The sequence below is a fragment of the Myotis nattereri genome, assembly GCF_964212035.1.
Source record: "Myotis nattereri genome assembly, chromosome: 13".
Lineage (NCBI taxonomy): Eukaryota > Metazoa > Chordata > Mammalia > Chiroptera > Vespertilionidae > Myotis > Myotis nattereri.
In genome coordinates this window covers 38,426,071-38,444,566 of record NC_138088.1, presented here as the reverse complement: position 1 = coordinate 38,444,566, position 18,496 = coordinate 38,426,071, and the positions used below count along the sequence as shown (strand labels likewise).

The window sequence follows — 18,496 nt, the reverse complement described above, 5'->3', positions numbered from 1 at the left end:
GATCAATGATTCTCATCATTGATGTTTCAATCTCTCTCCCCCTTCCTCTCTGAAATCAATTTAAAAAAATTTAAAAAAATAAAAGTAGAACCTCTGATATAGGATAAAGAGCAATGAATTTTAAATGAGAAGATCTGTATTCAGGTCCAGCCTCTGTAGCCTACTAGTTTTAAAACTTTGCATATCTCTTAACTTTTCCTAACCTCAATTTCTTCCTCTATAATTTGAGAATAAAAGTACCTACGTCAGGGGTTGTCCTAAAAATTATATGAAACAAGGCATTGTTATAGCACCTTGTGCAATGAAACACACTGTCCAAATGTAAGTTATTATTGGCCCAGCTTGATGAGAATTGAATGGACTTGGTTATTTCCAAAATTCAGATGTAACCACTGAGAGCATAAATATTCCATCATTGAAAAAGTATTCAAAAGAACATGGAAGAGGCCCTGATACCTCGGGTCAGTTCATTGAACCCAAGTGAGAACTCAGCTGGGATCCAGAGAAATGTAGTTTGTATTACAGTCCTCCTTACTCTCTGGCTTTTTAGCATTCTCATGTCTTCCTAATCCTCTGCTACCTAGCACCCACTCCATGGGATGAAAGTAGGAACTGCTGACTAAATTAAGGGCATTTGTGAAAATGAGATCTGAAAGAATTCTGGCTGAGCTTTTGACAAGACCATTCTCCTTTCTCTCACACCTACCTAGCAGCCTGGGCCAGCCCGCAATCCTTGTTTTAAATGGCTGACTCTAGGGCTGTTGCTATCCTTGCCATTTTCAGATAGCCTTGACCCAAGGGGCAGAACTACAAATTCCACGGTCTAGCACGGGGCATGAGTAGGCTGTTCTGTACAGTCTGAGACTACAAGTGAGAAATTAAACCCTAGCCCAGCCAAGACACAGTCACTCCCACTGCTAAGCAGATCCCAACCATCCTACCCCCAACCCACTCAGTCACATGAATGAAATATTTAGCCAGGTTACCCCAAGTTTCTTGCTGTAAAACTAATCCTTTGTGGTCTGCTGGAGCAATTATTGAAGTCCGTCATCTGCAATACTACTTTAAAATCTTAAAGTATTCTCTTTTCATTTTGCATGTTAATCAAAAAAAATAAATAAACAGCAATCACTTAGGTATTCCAATAATGCTTTACCACATCAATGCTACAAAATAGAATGACAGACATTTTATGACATTTTGTACCACCTTTTTTTTCCTTTTAGTTTTAAAAGTGTGCTTTGTTTATAAGAAAATAGAGAAATTGCTTAACATTCTGAGGGGAAAGGAAAACCTCACTTGTGGCTATAAAGTTTTCATTTATGGTGACAGGTTATCCTGCATCATAACCTTATTAACCCAGGTTTTACTGTGGGCACCCTCTCAGGATTCCACTGTCTGTCAGTGCAGGGTTTTATAGTGAGTACAAGGAGAGTGTATAAAGTGCCTTAAAAAAGGCAAACACAAATATAATAAATATTTGAAATAGTTTACAAGATACAACTCTGTTCCAGTGACAGATCAAACATGATGAATACTCTGACCCAAGATATTATATTTAGTTACACACAGACACACACACCACCCAGACCAGGGATCAAACCTGAAACCTGGGTATGTGCCCTGATCAGGAATTGAGCTTGCCACCTTCTGGTGTATGGGATGATGCTCCAACCAACTGAGCCACCAGAACAGGTCCCCCCTCAGCTTTTTTCAGGAATTCTTTGAAGTGAAGGAATCCTAACTTGGTTCTTCTATTAGTATTCTGTAGCCATCAACTTAGAAGCTGAATATTTGGCCTTTGAAAGTTAAATAGATATTGAAGCAGTAGATCAAATGTTCAAATGTTCTCATCTAGCAGTAATCAGAACCTTAGGCCCATTTTGTAAAGCATTCAACTATACACTGAGTGGCCAGATTATTATGACCACCTGATGTTTATAGGCAAATTAGCTATAATTGCGTGCTGAAGTTGCTAGAGGGCCAGACCATTATAAATAGGGAAGCAGGTTGTTTACCACGACAGTAGAAGTGATTTTTTTCTGAAGATATGGGCAAACAACGCAATTTAACACACATATATATATCCCACGTTCAAAGGCTGTTAAATCGCATTGTTTACCCATATCTTCAGAAAAAATTACTTCTACTGTTGTGATAAACAACCTGCTTCCCTATTTATAATGCTCTGGCCCTCTAGCAACTTCAGCGCACAATTATAGCTAATTTGCCTACAAACATCAGGTGGTCATAATAATCTGGCCACTCAGTGTATAATTCCTTATTTACTATTGCTGCCTGTAAGCATTTGCAAAACATACGCAATTGTTTATAGTCACTTAGTCCCATCTATTATGAGTTCCTCAAACTCAGAACCTTTGAGGTCTTAGTATTAATTGTTAAAATTGGGAAATATTTAAGCAATGATGAGATTAAACATTCTTTATTTTTTTCTCCTAATGGGAGACTTAAGAGTCCTTCCCAATGAGTATTTTAAAAATACATATATTTAATTTTAAAAGTATTCAGGTTTGCTTTTGAAAAGTATAAAATGGAGAGTTAAAAATGAAGAAAAAGGATTTTTCGAATAGCGAGCAGCGGCGGCGACGCGGAGAGGCGCAGCGGAGGTTTTCCTGGTTTCGGACCCCAGCGGCCGGATGGAGAAATCCTCCCTGCAGCGGATCCTCAACAGCCACTGTTTCGCCAGAGAGAAGGAAGGGAATAAACCCAGCGTCACCGTTCACCCCAGTCGCACCATGCCGCTCATCAGTCTGCACAGCCGTGGAGGCTGCAGCGGCGAGAGTTCCAGGGTCTCCTTAACTGCTGTAGTAACCTGGGTCCAGGGCCTCAGTGGTGCCCTGATGGCCCTCACCCACCCCTGAAGACCCGAGGTGGGCGAGGGAATAGTCAGAGGGATCACAATCTTTCCGCTAATTTATTTTACTCCGATAATAGGCTGAATGTAACAGGACTAACGTCTAATAACAAGACAAGAATTCTCAATGTCCAGACCAGGCTCACAGATGCCAAACACATCAACTGGAGAGCAGTGCTGAGCAGTAGCTGCCTCTACATCGAGATCCCAGGCGGTGCTCTGCCAGAGGGCAGCAAAGACAGCTTTGCAGTTCTTCTCGAGTTTGCTGAGGAGCAGCTGCATGCTGACCATGTCTTCATTTGCTTCCACAAGAACCGTGATGACAGAGCCGCTCTGCTCCGAAACTTCAGCTTTATGGGCTTTGAGATTGTGAGACCGGGGCATCCCCTTGTCCCCAAGAGACCCGACACTTGCTTCATGGCCTACACATTTGAGAGAGAGTCTTCGGACTAGGACGAGTAGCAGCTGCACCACCTGCACCCTCACCTCTGCCACCACTATCAGATGATCGCAGATAGTATAGCCCCTTCATGTGTCTCGCTTTGTGCTGGTGGTGTGACCAACTGCTGCACTGGGGTGCAAATGCCAGGCCTGCTCCCCTCTTCTGGGTTTTGTCCGCATGTTGTAATTGTGCAAATAAATGCTCACTCCAAAAAAAGAAGAAAAAGTCAACTATAGTCCCACCACCGAAAGAACAACTTGACATTTTGTTATATACACTTTGAGAAATACTATATTTCAAATGAAAACATATTTATTAAGTGCTAAATATAAACCCAGAACTGTTTTTGGGTGCTGAGGGAAAAAAGAGATGAATTGAGGCATGGTCCTTGTCCCCAAGGACTCAAATATAAAACATTTGAGTAATTGATCAGGAGCTAGTTTGTTGGTAGAAGGGTTAGTTGACATTTGATAGTTTTTCATGTTTTGAATATTTATGTTTTTAAGCCTAATTGAAAACAGTTCTATCCTAGCTATGTCAAAGTATACTACAACCTCGTTGAATCTACTACAGCTTCATTTTAAATTATTGCCTTTTGTGTCTTGTTCATTTGTTCTTAGTTATATTAGACTAGAGGCACGGTGCACAAAAATTTGTGCACTCGGGGGGAGGAGGGGTCCCTCAGCCCGGCCTGTGCCCTCTCGCAGTCTGGGACCCCTCGGGAGATAACGGCCTGCTGGCTTAGGCCTGCTCCCGGGTGGCAGAGGGCAGGCCTAATCCCTAGGTGCAGCCCCTGGTCGGGCTCAGAGCAGGGCCGATTGGGGAATTGGGGCGCCGCCCTGTCATGCACAGAGCAGGGCGGATTGGGAGGTTGCGATGCCACCCTCAGTCACGCTCAGGGTAGGGCCAATTGGGGGGTTGGGGCACCGCCCCCTGTCACACTCAAGGCAGGGTCGATGGGGAGGTTGCGGCGCCACCCCCTGTCACGCACAGAGCAGGGCCAATCAGGGGGTTGGGGTGCTGCCCCCTGTCACGCACAGAGCAGGGCCGATAAGGGGGTTGGGGAGCTCCCCCCTGTAACGCACAGAGCAGGGTGGATCAGGGGGTTGGGGCGCCGCCCTCTATCACCCACAGAGCAGGGCCCATCAGGGGGTTGGGGCACCGCCCTCTATCACCCACAGAGCAGGGCTGATCAGGGGGTTGGGGCGCCACCACTGTCACACTCAGGGCAGGGCCGATGGGGAGGTTATGGCTATACCCCATCACACACAGAGCACGGCCCGTGGGGTTGGGGGGTTGGGGCGCTGCACCCTGTCACACACAGAGCCGCAGGGTGATCAGGAGGTTGGGGAGCTCCCCGCTATCAGGCACATAGCAGGGCCGATCAGGGGGTTGGGGCGCTGCACCCTGTCAGGAACAGAGCAGGGCCGATAGGGAGATTGTGGCCCCGCCCCCTGTCACACACAGAGCCACAGGGCGATCAGGGGGTTTGGGCGCTGCCCCCTGTCATGCTGATCCCGGTGCCAGGAGACCTCGCGGCTCTGCTGATCCCGGTGCTGGGAGGCATATTACCCTTTTACTATATAGAATAGAGGCCTGGTGCATGGGTGGGGGCTGGCTGGTTTGCCCTGAAGGGTGTCCCGGATCAGGGTGGGGGGTCCCCACTGGGGTGCCTGGCCAGCCTGGATGAGGGGATGATGGCTGTTTGCAGCTGGTCACACACCGTTCAGGGTGGGGGTCCCTACTGGGGTGCCTGGCCAGTCTGGGTGAGGGGCTGAGGGCTGTTTTCAGGCTGGGACTGAAGCTCCCAACTTCTCCTTTTTTTCTTTTTCTTTTTTTTTATTCTGAGCCAGCTTTAGCTCTGAGGCTCCAGCTCTTCGGCCTCTGCTCCTGAAAGCAGGTATCTGGTTTGTTTAGGTTCTACAATTGAAACTCTGTATCAACTCCAGGTCTGAGATCCCAGCTAGCTGAAAGCTGATTTCTGGGGTTTTGTTTAGCTTCTGTTTTTGTAACTATGTTTCAAACTGCCAGCTCAGAGGCCTTCAGCGGCAGGCGGGGAACGTTGGAGTCCTCTGTCTCTGAAGCAAGCAAGCCTCATGTTAGTTTCAAGCTGCCTGGCTGCCGGCCGCCATCTTGGCTGGCAGTTAATTTGCATATTGCCCTGTTAGCCAATGGGAAGGGTAGCGGTCGTACGCCCATTACCATGTTTCTCTTTTATTAGATACGATGGGTTTCATGGTATCCAGACATGTTTATCAGTTTGAGTTGTTACACTGATTCCTCTAGGGCAGTGGTCAGCAAACTCATTAATCAACAGAGCCAAATATCAACAGTACGATGATTGAAATTTCTTTTGAGAGCCAAATTTTTTAAACTTAAACTATATAGGTAGGTACATTGTTATTAACTTAATTAGGGTACTCCTAAGGCTTAGGAAGAGCCACACTCAAGGGGCCAAAGAGCCGCATGTGGCTCGCGAGCCGCAGTTTGCTGACCACGGCTCTAGGAAACATCCATTTCTCATTGTGCTTTGGGTGTTAGTTCCTTGAGATATGCCTAGGTGGTATGCAGAGAAATAGATTTCATGGCCAAAAATATTTGGGAAATTCTGGATTAAACAATCATGCAAAATTAAAAAAATCAGTTTTTGATAGGTAGTCAACCTAAAACGGAAACTAAAACAATATTCTAAAAGAAAACAAAGGAAAATACTTTTATGATCTTGGGGTAGGCAAATATTTCTTAGCATGACATAAAAAAATTTGACTTCAACAAAACTAAAAACATTAAAGTGAAACGGCAATTCACAGGCTGGAAGAAAATATTCACAATTCAATCTGATAAAGTACTCATATCAAAAATATATAAAGAACTTCTACAAATCAATAATAAAAAGATAATTTAAAAAGACAAAAGTAAAAAAGATTAGGCAAAAGACTTGAAGGAATACTTCAACAAGTACATGAAAAGGTCCTTAACATCATCAATCATCAAGGAAATGTAAATTAAACCATGCTAAGGAACCACTTCACATCAACTAAAATGACTAAAATAGAAAGATTTAAATACTAAGCATCAGCAAAGATATGGACCAGCTGGAAAACAGTTTGCCACTAAACAGATAGTTACTGATAGCAGTATTTCCATTCCTAGATGGACTTCTCACACACACAGATAATTACTTTCTAGACTTATTTACATATTAAGTCCTTTTTTCAATGAAAATGTGGCACCAAGAGGAATGAAAGTATATATCCATGGAAAGACTGGTATAAGAATGTTCATAGCAGCTTTCAGTATAATAAGAATGAACTACTGATTCACACAGCAAACAAACTATGCTGAAGGAAAGAAGCAAGCACGAACTAGTACATACTATATACCATTTATATAAAATACAAGCACAGGCAAAACTCAGCTAAAGTGATAGAAATAATTTAAAATTAATTAATTCTCTCTCTGGGAGAGTCTAGGAGTGATTGGAAAATAGTGCAAGGAACTTTTTGGAGTGATAGAATGATCCCTATCTTAATTTGAGCAATGGTATTTTAAGTGTATACTTTTTTGGTAACTTTTAATTTTGATATAATTTCAACTTATAAGCAAGTTGCAAGTACAAGGAATTTCCATCTTCCCTTTATCCTGATCGCCAACTGTTGGATGTATATATTTATTGAAACTCATTGAATTGTATGTTTAATGTCTCTGTTTAAGTATATGCAAATTTGACCTTAAAAGAGGGGAATGAGAATGAGGGAGAGAACCAAGATGGCGACATAGGTTAACGCCGGAGTTTGCTGCTTTGAACAACTACTTCAAAAGTGAAACTAAAAGACGGAGGGACATCACCCAGAACCACAGGAACGCTGCCTGAGTGGAAGTCCTACAGCTAGGAGGAAAGAGAAACGCATACGGACACTCAGAGGAGGCGCAGTGCTGAAGTCAAATTCTGAGGTGCGGAGTGCGCGGAGCGGGCTGGCGGCCGAGGGCGCGGTTGGCGTTTTCAATCGGGAGGGAGTCGCAGACTCTGAGCTCCAGATACAGGCGAGTCTTTAGGGACCCAGACTCAAACGGGAGAAGCGGGTCTGCCTGGCTTCGGTCAGAGCGAGTGCAGCTTTCTCTCCGAGCTTTGCAGCCATTGCTGGGACTCAGAGAGGCAGAGCCCCTGGGGACAGGACTGAGAGCGGCCATAACTGCTCTCTCCAGCCCACCCTGTTGATCCTGTGCGACCCGCCCCGCCCAAGCCCTGCACAGAGGCATTTGCCGGATAGCCTCAGGCAAACGCCAGATTAGCACCTCCCTAGAGGACAGAAGTTCTCTCACTGCTGACACAGCTGATTCTCATAGCCACTTGGCCTGGAGGTCAAACCCTCCCTGGAATTAGCTACAACAATCAAAATTTAACTATAAGACCACGAACAAAGACCACTAGGGGGTGCATCAAGGAAGCATAACAAAATGCGGAGACAAAGAAACAGGACAAAATTGTCAATGGAAGATATAGAGTTCAGAACCACACTTTTAAGGTCTCTCAAGAACTGTTTAGAAGCCGCCGATAAACTTAATGAGATCTACAAGAAAACTAATGAGACCCTCGATGTTATATTGGGGAATCAACTAGAAATTAAGCATACACTGACTGAAATAAAGAATATTATACAGACTCCCGACAGCAGAACAGAGGAGCGCAAGAATCAAGTCAATGATTTGAAATGCAAGGAAGCAAAAAACACCCAACCGGAAAAGCAAAATGAAAAAAGAATCCAAAAATGCGAGGATAGTGTAAGGAGCCTCTGGGACAGCTTCAAGCGTACCAACATCAGAATTATAGGGGTGCCAGAAGATGAGAGAGAGAAAGATATTGAAAACCTATTTGAAGAAATAATGACAGAAAACTTCCCTCACCTGGTGAAAGAAAAGGACTTACAGGTCCAAGAAGCGCGGAGAACCCCAAACAAAAGGAATCCAAAGAGGACCACACCAAGACACATCATAATTAAAATGCCAAGAGCAAAAGATAAAGAGAGAATCTTAAAAACAGCAAGAGAAAGAAACTCAGTTACCTACAAGGGAATACCCATACGACTGTCAGCTGATTTCTCAACAGAAACTTTGCAGGCCAGAAGGGAGTGGCAAGAAATATTCAAAGTGATGAACACCAAGAACCTACAACCAAGATTACTTTATCCAGCAAAGCTATCATTCAGAATTGAAGGTCAGATAAAGAGCTTCACAGATAAGGAAAAGCTAAAGGAATTCATCACCACCAAACCAGGATTATATGAAATGCTGAAAGGTATCCTTTAAGAAGAGGAAGAAGAAGAAAAAGGTAAAGATACAAATTATGAACAACAAATATGCATCTATCAACAAGTGAATCTAAGAATCAAGTGAATAAATAATCCGATGAACAGAATGAACTGTTGATTATAATAGAATCAGGGACATAGAAAGGGAATGGACTGACTATTCTTGGGGGGAAAAGGGGTGTGGGAGATGCGGGAAGAGACTGGACAAAAATCGTGCACCTATGGATGAGGACAGTGGGTGGGGAGTGAGGGCGGAGGGTGGGGCGGGAACTGGGAGGAGGGGAGTTATGGGGGGGAAAAAAAGAGGAACAAATGTAATAATCTGAACAATAAAGATTTAATTAAAAAAAAAAAAAGAGGGGAATGAGGCTATTTTACTAGAAAACTCCCCAGAATTTGTTGAATCTTCAAAAGAATATTGTATACTTCATGCATTACTTCCCAGATATTTCTGGATGTGAAGTCTGTAATCACAGTTCCCAGGCATTAGCCTATTCAAAAGATTCCAGGTGATTACAGCATGCAGCCAGGTTGGGAACCACTATCTTACAGAAACAGTGCCTCTTTTTAAGCATCTGCCCTTGCCCAATTAGAAAATAGCTCACAATTAATAAACATCACCGTTAAGTCCAAGGACCTGTTATCCTCACTTGAGGGTATCACTGGGAGCAGAGGTCTTTTTACGGGCTAGTGGCCACCTAGCTGGCAATCTGACTTCTGAGACTCTAGATTTCAGCCTTTAGACCTCTAGTTCCTGCCTGTTCTGGATGAGGTGCCCATCCATGTCTGCCTATGCTATTTGCCCCCCCCCCTTTTTTTTCCTGCGCAGCTCTACACTACTAAATGGTCTGATTGGTTGCCGAGCCCCCTACCATGTGACCAGCATCCAATGAGAATAAGGCTTTGGTCCCTTGGGCTGTGAAGTTTATATCCTGAACTTTCTCAAGCCATCCCACTTCCCATTGTTTCCAGACCTATTTCTGATCTCAGTCTCATTTTTTACCACAGTCTCAAATTGATCTCTCAGATTTGGCAGCTGATACCGCTCTTTTGGCTCTAGGCCTTGGCTCCAAATGTTACTGTGCCCTATGCATTATCACAGTAGTCTCCTGTACCCTTTCTGGTCCCAGCACCTTCCAACCCAAACCAGGACCCCTCTCTGGTGCCAGCTGGGTGAGCCTTAGCTTAAGAAAGGAAATGGGGGAGAGATTTGAAGATGGCAGCATAGGTAAACACCTGTACTCCTGCCTCCCACAATCACATCAAAATTACAACTAAAATACAGAACAACCATCATCCAGAACCACTGGGAAGCTGGCTGAATGGAAGTCCTACAATTAGAGAAATAAAGAAAAAAGCACAGTGAGACTGGTGCAGAGGCGCAGATGGGCTGGTCCGACACCCTCATGTGCTGCTTTTTTAATCGGGAGGGAGATCGTCTCTGCAGAGGCCGCTCAGAGGAGCAAGGGGTCCCAGCCCCACACCAGACCCCAGCCCAGGGTTCCAGAGCTGGGAAAAGAAGTCCCTACTGGCAGTAAGAACTACGGGCTGTAAAAACCAATGGGGATTGGGGCTCAGTGACACAGAGGCTGCTGAAGACCCATCTGTTCCTCTTAAAAGGCCAGCACCATGAACTGAACTTACAAGGTCTGGCTTCCTCTGAGCTCCAGCACCAGGGTAAGGCTCTGGGGAACACATACGAAGAGGAACTGGATTGTCTGGCATCGGGCAGGAACTTGGGGACAGCTTTCTTCCAGATGGAGGTGCTCACAAGGATCATTGTTCCTATGCTGGGACTTCCCCGGTTGCCGGGCTGACTGGCAGCCATTTCTGTTTGCTCCACCCTGGTGATTCCCTAAGACCCAGCCTCATCCAATTTATAACCCCACCCAAGCTATTTGCAGCGGCTTTTGCATATGAATGGCCTATCCTTGCTCTCAAACAAGCTGCAGCTGAGTCAGGGAGTCCCAAACCTATCAATAAAAGGCCCAAGACCCAGCACCAGCACCAGCGTGCCTTGCTTCATAGCTGGGCCTTATCTGGGCACTTCCCAGTGAAGCTCAAATAAAGAGTTTCACAGACAAGAAAAAGCTAAAGGAGTTCATCACCACCAAACCAGTATTACATGAAATGTTTCTTTAAGAAGAAGAAGAAAGAAAAAGATTAAAAATATGAACAACAAAATGGCAACAAATACATGCCTATTAACAATTGAATCTAAAAATCAAAATAAATAAGAAATCTAATGAACATAATAAACCAAATACATGCCTATTAACAATTGAATCTAAAAATCAAAATAAATAAGAAATCTAATGAACATAATAAACCAAATACATGCCTATTAACAATTGAATCTAAAAATCAAAATAAATAAGAAATCTAATGAACATAATAAACCAAATACATGCCTATTAACAATTGAATCTAAAAATCAAAATAAATAAGAAATCTAATGAACATAATAAACCAAATACATGCCTATTAACAATTGAATCTAAAAATCAAAATAGCCGAAACCGGTTTGGCTCAGTGGATAGAGCGTCGGCCTGCGGACTGAAGGGTCCCAGGTTCGATTCCGGTCAAGGGCATGTACCTGGGTTGCGGGCACATCCCCAGTGGGAGATGTGCAGGAGGCAGCTGATCAATGTTTCTCTCTCATCGATGTTTCTGACTCTCTATCCCTCTCCCTTCCTCTCTGTAAAAAATCAATAAAATATATTAAAAAAAATAAAAATAAAAAAAAAAATAAAAATAAAAATAAAAATAAATAAGAAATCTAATGAACATAATAAACTGGTGAATAAAATAGAATCAGAGGCATGGAAATGGAACAGACAGATGATTCTCAGAGGGAAGGGGGGTGGGAGGGCATGAAGAGATTAAACAAAGATCTTATATACATATATGCATTACCTATGGATACAGACAATAGGGTGGTGAAGGCCTGGGGCAGGGTGGGAACCAGGTGGAGGGGGGTGGCAATTGAGGGGGGGAGAGGGACATCTGTAATAATCTCAACAATCAAGATATTTTTTTTAAAAAAGGATATCTCCCCTGTAAAAAAATAAGGGGGGGGTGGGGAGAATGGGACAGTTTCTCCCTGGCTCAGCCAATGTCCCTGGTCTCACCTACATGTGCAATTTGGGCTTGCCTACTCTGGCTTGACTGGTCTGACCCTTTGACCCGCCCAGGACATTTTGATTTTGTTGGACGTCACAAAGAATTGGAATTAAATGACAGAAAATGCCTGGATGTGCATTGGGCTGAAGCCACCGTATCAGGTTTCTGTGTGCTTCGGAGGGGCTGGTGTCTGCCCCACATTCCATTCCACTGACCATGTGGTGCATTCTCGGTGCTGGCGGCTGGATGAAGTGAGTATCAGAAAATACAGCTGCTCACCCTTCAGAACTCCAAGTGCCCTCTCCTGTCATCTGCCTTCCCTGGCTCCAGCCTGCCCCTTTCTGGCCTGAGCCACAGCTTTGATCCAGGGTTTATCCTCATGTCTATTCATGGTCTGTATCTGTCCCTAGCCTCAAACCCATGTCACAGATCCCTCCAAGGGGATGGAGAGGCCAAATTCCTGACATCAGGTTCATGGACATTTGTTGTTTTTGACACCCCAGCCTCCACTCCCTTCTTCTGGTAATAGCACCCAACTTTTGTTTGGGAGAATCAATGCTCACCCACACTCAGAAGTAACATAGATCTATTATCATGTGTGTGGATTGTCCCTCTGCTGGCCAAGGCCTGGGCAGAAGTCCCAACTAAATTACTTGGATGCTGTCTCTCTGAAACTTGAATGGAGCAGAGTAGTAAAAGATTCACAGTGGCCCCAAATAGTCAATCGTACTTATCTTCAAGGCTATTGTGTTTTTCTTTCTGGCACCTAGAGCCTCTGAACTCCCTAGTTCTAGCCCTTCGCTCCACAGCTTTTTCTTTCATTCCCAGAGTTACTTTATTATTGTTTTCTACAATAACAAGAACTGGTTCTAATGTTTGTGACCAATAAATACAACTGGTTTAAAGCCCACGTGTTTTTCTTATGGTTTTATAGCATTATTTTGAAAGGATAATTTATATCCCAGGATCACATTAAAGGACTGTAGAGCAGAAACAGATTAAAGATCTTCCCATACAGCCCTCACATTGTACAGATGAGGAAACTGAGATTTTGGGAATTCAGGTAACATGAAATGCCTTGATCATCTATGTATTGTTTATATTAGGGGAACTATCTATCACTTCTAAAGGATGGGGAGGGGAAGCATTTATTTAACATTTAGAGCCCCTCCAAAATGTGAATAATTCATTCACCTAAATTTTATTGAAAACAGCATCTCAGAGCTTCCAAAGTTCATTAGAATTATTTTTCTTTTAAAGAAATGTCCTGTGACTTACGTTTGGTAATTAAATACAAAGGAATTTAGTCAGAATTTTCAATTTTCCACAAAATTCTCCAGTTAAAGGAGGTTAAAATAGCCTCCTTCTTGACTCTGAAAGGAATTTTTATTATTAGTGTCTTATCTCTAATACAGATCGTACACTTCATATGCAAAGACAACATTCTAGATCCATCATGAATGTAAAATATGCAATTGGAGTGGTTTTTACTGGATGAAGAATGTCAAGTCTTTTGGGCTCCATTGACTTTATCTGTTGCCTATGTAATCCTAGCCAAGGTAATTGTTTTTCATCTCAGAGCCTTAATCTTCTTATTTATAAAACAGGGCTCGTCCGTGATACCTGTCTCATGGAGACCCAGTACAGGTCAGATGCGACAGTGTTAACCACTTCCTGCTTGCATGCTGGCACAAATCATAGGCAAACACACATTTGTTGAGTGAAGCATTTGTGTATTACTTTCCAGGTCCACTTTGCTCTCCCAAAATGCTTTCTTAAAATTATGCATTAGGCAGATGATGTAAAACTGTTCCTGGGGGACTTAATCATAGAAAATATTTCTGACAAAGTACATTTTTGGGTATTTGGTCCAGGAACATAGCCAGTGATTTTTCAAGCATATCTCTCCAGCAAAAACAAGGCCTTTGTACAATAGAACCTCTTATTCCTTTGGCTTCTTGTCTACTTGGATTGCTCTGCTTCTATAGATGGTCAAGTTCAACTTGGAAGAGACTGCAATCTAAGCTCTAAACTTACTATCTGAATTAAGGAGAAAACGGAGAGACAACGTATGGGACTTGCTCATACATGTTAATAGTAGAAAAAGGCTTCTTTTACTTTCTTGCTCCCTCTGCCCCATTATTTGAGGAATTTTGCTAAGTTGTGGAATAAATTGCCTGGGTAAAAAATGGTAGAGAAGCCGGAACCGGTTTGGCTCAGTGGATAGAGCGTCGGCCTGCGGACTGAAAGGTCCCAGGTTCGATTCCGGTCAAGGGCATGTACCTGGGTTGCGGGCACATCCCCAGTAGGAGATGTGCAGGAGGCAGCTGATCGATGTTTCTCTCTCATCGATGTTTCTAACTCTCTATCTCTCTCCCTTCCTCTCTGTAAAAAATCAATAAAATATATTTAAAAAAAAAATGGTAGAGAAGCTTGTCTGATTTCAGGCAAAACTTCAGTCTAAGAAAACTATGAAAAGTACAGGAAGAGGTAGGAACTGCTGTTAAATGAGCACTCAGAATGTAGACCATAGTTTGATACAGCAAAAGCCACAGCCAGTGAGTTTGATACAGGTTTTTTTCCACCCACCCTTTACCCTCTCTCTATTTCAGATATTAGATGCATTTTGTATCTGTATGAAACTGGAAGACACAAAAATAAGAAATAATAAGTTTATTATGTTGATATTTTTGTTTGCCAGTTTCTATCTATGTCTTAGAAACTTAGTTAAGAGATGGTTTTTATTTTTTAAAGTGCAACTTGGCTGTATTTGTTGAAAAAAAATTAAAAAGGAAAGAAAATTTTAAATTAGTAAGAGTACAATAATTGTCCAAATAGATTGTAAATATCAATATACCACATAAGACACCTAAATAGTGTCTGGCTCATGAAGGCACTAAATAAATGTTTGTTGAATGAATGAATGAAAGATAAATATTTGTATGAGCAAATAAAATCACGTTAATTTTTTTGTTATATTACAGAATATGGAGCTGAAAGGAGTCAGGAACAACAGTTGAATCTTGACATTTTACAGGGGAGAAAATGAGGCAAAAGAGAGGTCACACAGGCTGGTGAAACTAAAGTTTCTTATTTCCCTGCAAGTTGTCATTTCGAACCACTTCCCATGAATTGACTTTTAATGCATACACAGTCAACTTACTGTGTTTGCATTAATAGGTTTCTTGCTTCAGTTTGCCCTAATAACTTTAGCATCCTTTCATTCATACAACATATATTTATTGCATGCTACTATGTGTCAGACACTGTTCTAAGCACTGAACAAAACAGATCAAAACTGTGCCTTCAGGAAGCTTATATTCTAGTGAGAGAAGGGCAGGCAAGAAAAAAGTAAGTAAATATATAATATATCATATGGTAATAAGTGCCCAAATAAAAATGATGTAGATCCACTCCTAGGTATATAATCAAGAAAATAATAACATATGTCCATATAAAAACTTGCATAGAAATGTTCTTAGCAACATTATTCAGAATAGCTAAGAAATCAAAATAAACCAAATATCCATCAAAAATTAAATAGAGCAATAAAATGTGGTATATCCATACAATGGAATATTATCTGGCAATAAAAAGGAATGAAGTACTGATGCACGATACAACATGGATGAATCTCAAAAACATTATGATAAGCCAGTCACAAATTATAGTTTCTATTTATGTGAAAAGTCCATAAAAGGCAAATATCTAGAAAGCAGATTGGTGGTTGTCTTGGGCTGGGAAGTTGGGGTGATTGAGGAGTAATGGCTAAAGGGTGCAGAATTCCTTTTTAGGGTGGTGAAAATGTTCTAGAATTGATAGTATCCACTAATGCACAATTGTGTAAACACACTAAAAGCCATTGACTTGTACACCTTAAATGGGTGATTTGCATGGGTTGTGAATTATATCTCAGTAAAGCTATTTTAAGAATGATATAGAGTACTGGAGTGGGAGTGGGCTGCTGCTGCTTTAGGAAGGATGGTCAAAGAAGGTCTCATTGATAAGGTGACATTTGAGTAGGGGAATTGAGGGAGTGACCCTATGGATATCGGGGGGGAGGAACATTCCAGGCAGAGGGGACAGCAAATGCAAAGGCCCTGTGGTGAGTAAAAGATTGAGATTTTGGAGGAACAGCAAGAAAATCACATGGGTGGTGGAGTGAACAAGGGGGAGGCAGTAGAGAAGAAGTTAGACAGCGAACAGAATAGAGTGGAGATGTGTTGGGGGGACTTGGCCCTGGAAAAATGTGGCTTTTATTTGAGTGAGATGGGCCACCACTGGAAGCTTTTGAGCAGAGCCATGACATGATTTTTAGACAAATCACTCTGCTACCATTATAATAGAACAGAAAATCAACTAATTTCATAACAATATTCAAAGGACCTTCTGGCTTCACTTCTGGGCCTAAAGTTCAGAATATAAATGGAACTAGAGCAAGGGTCTCCTTTGCCCAGACCTGCTGAGAAATTGTTCAGTCTTAACTGTTGGAACTAGGGGCTAGGGAGGAGCTTGGAGCTGAGGCTAGATTGACGCAATTCCATCTGGGTTTATAAGAAACTTTTCCTCTTACTAGAGGAAACAGCATTGGATTTACCAGTAATTGTATTTGTATTTGACAACAAGAATGCAAAGCCATAAAGGATTATCCTATCTAATAAAAGAGAAACATGGTAATTAGTGTATGATCGCTACCCTTCCCATTGGCTAATCAGGGCAATATGCAAATTAACTGCCAGCCAAGATGGTGGCCGGCAGCCAGGCAGCTTGAAACTAACATGAGGCTTGCTTGCTTCAGAGACAGAGGACTCCAACGTTCCCCGCCTGCCGCTGAAGGCCTCTGAGCTGCAACTCTAAGCAACTATGTTACAAATATAGAAGCTAAACAAAACCCCAGAAACCTGCTTTAGTCTGTCGGGCTTCAGCCAGCAGGATCACACATTGTTTCAAATACAGAAGGTAAACAAAGGCCAGAAACCTGCTTTCAGCAGCGGAGGCCTAAGAGCTGGAGCCAAGCCTCAAAGCTAAAGCTGGCCCAGAATAAAAAAAGAAAAAAGAAAAAAAGGAGAAGTTGGGAGCTTTAGTCACCCGCCAGCCTGAAAACAGCCCTCAGCCTCTCACCCAGACTAGCCAGGCACCCCAGTGGGGACCCCCACCCTGAAGGGTGTGTGACCAGCTGCAAACAGCCATCATCCTCTCACCCAGGCTGGCCAGGTACCCCAGTGGGGATCCCCACCCTGATCCAGGACACCCTTCAGGGCAAACCAGCCGGCACTCACCCGTGCACCAGGCCTCTATCCTATATAGTAAAAGGGTAATATGCCTCCCAGCACCGGGATCAGCAGAGCTGCGAGGCCTCCCGGCACCGGGATCAGCGTGACGGGGCAGCGCCCAAACCCCCTAATCGCCCTGCGGCTCTGTGTATGACAGGGGGCGGGGCCACAACCTCCCTATCCACCCTGCTCTGTTCGTGACAGGGGAAGGCACCCCAACCCCCTGATCAGCCCTGCTATGTGCCTGATAGGGGGGAGCTCCCCAACCCCCTGATTGCCCTGCAGCTCTGTGTGTGACAGGGGGCAGCACCCCAACCCCCTGATCAGCCCTGCTCTGTGTGTGACAGGGTAGAGCCATAACCTCCCCATCGGCCCTGCCCTGAGTGTGAGAGTGGTGGCGCCCCAACCCCCTGATCGGCCCTGCTCTGTGGGTGATAGAGGGCAGCACCCCAACCTCCCCCACCCCACGGGCCCTGCTCTGTGTGTGATGGGGTAGAGCCATAACCTCCCCATCGGCCCTGCCCTGAGTGTGACAGTGGCGGCGCCCCAACCCCCTGATCGGCCCTGCTCTGTGGGTGATAGAGAGCAGCGCCCCAACCCCCTGATCTGCCCTGCTCTGTGTGTGACAGGGGGCGGTGCCCCAACTCCCCTATCGGCCCTACTCTGTGAGTGACAGGGGGGAGCTCCTCAACCCCCTGATCGGCCCTGCTCTGTGTGTGACAGGGCGGAGCTCCCCGACCCCCTGATGGGCCCTGCTCTGTGCATGACAGGGTACGGAGCCCCAACCCCCCTGATGGGCCCTGCTCTGCGTGTGACAGGGGGCAGCGCCCCAACCCCCTGATTGGCCCTGCTCTGTGCATGACAGGGGGTGGCGCCACAACCTCCCCATCAACCCTGCCTTGAGTGTGACAGGGGGCGGTGCCCCAACTCCCCAATTGGCCCTACCCTGAGCGTGACTGAGGGTGGCATCACAACCTCCCGATCCGCCCTGCTCTGTGCATGACAGGGGGTGGCGCCCCAACTCCCCAATTGGCCCTGCTCTGAGTCCGACCAGGGGCTGCACCTAGGGATTGGGCCTGCCCTCTGCCACCCGGGAGCAGGCCTAAGCCAGCAGGCCGTTATCTCCCGAGGGGTCCCAGACTGCGAGAGGGCACAGGCCGGGCTGAGGGACCCCTCCTCCCCCCCGAGTGCACAAATTTTTGTGCACCGTGCCTCTAGTCTAATATAACTGGAAAGCCAGTGATTGAGATGAGCAAGAGAGCCTGATTTCTGAGTCCCTGACTAAATGGAAGGATAGATGAAGGGAAGATAAGTTACTAAGTTCACAGACTTTAGAGTCCATTTATCTATGCTTAACTTCTGCTCTCTCTGTATATACTTTTTTGTCAAGGGACACTGCAGAACCAATGGGGGTGAGGAGTGTGGGAGGAAGGAAGTGATGATGTTTATTTACTTTATTGATGGCTTACAATTC

At 44.3% G+C, this 18,496-nt stretch overlaps 1 pseudogene across 1 annotated transcript; it reads left to right on the top strand.

The window, feature by feature from the left end:
* The first annotated feature begins 2,611 nt into the window (after window positions 1–2,611).
* Window positions 2,612–3,523, top strand: LOC308529074 (ornithine decarboxylase antizyme 1-like; annotated as a pseudogene). The gene has a single exon. The product of its transcript is annotated as an ornithine decarboxylase antizyme 1-like (transcript).
* Window positions 3,524–18,496: the final 14,973 nt, after the last annotated feature.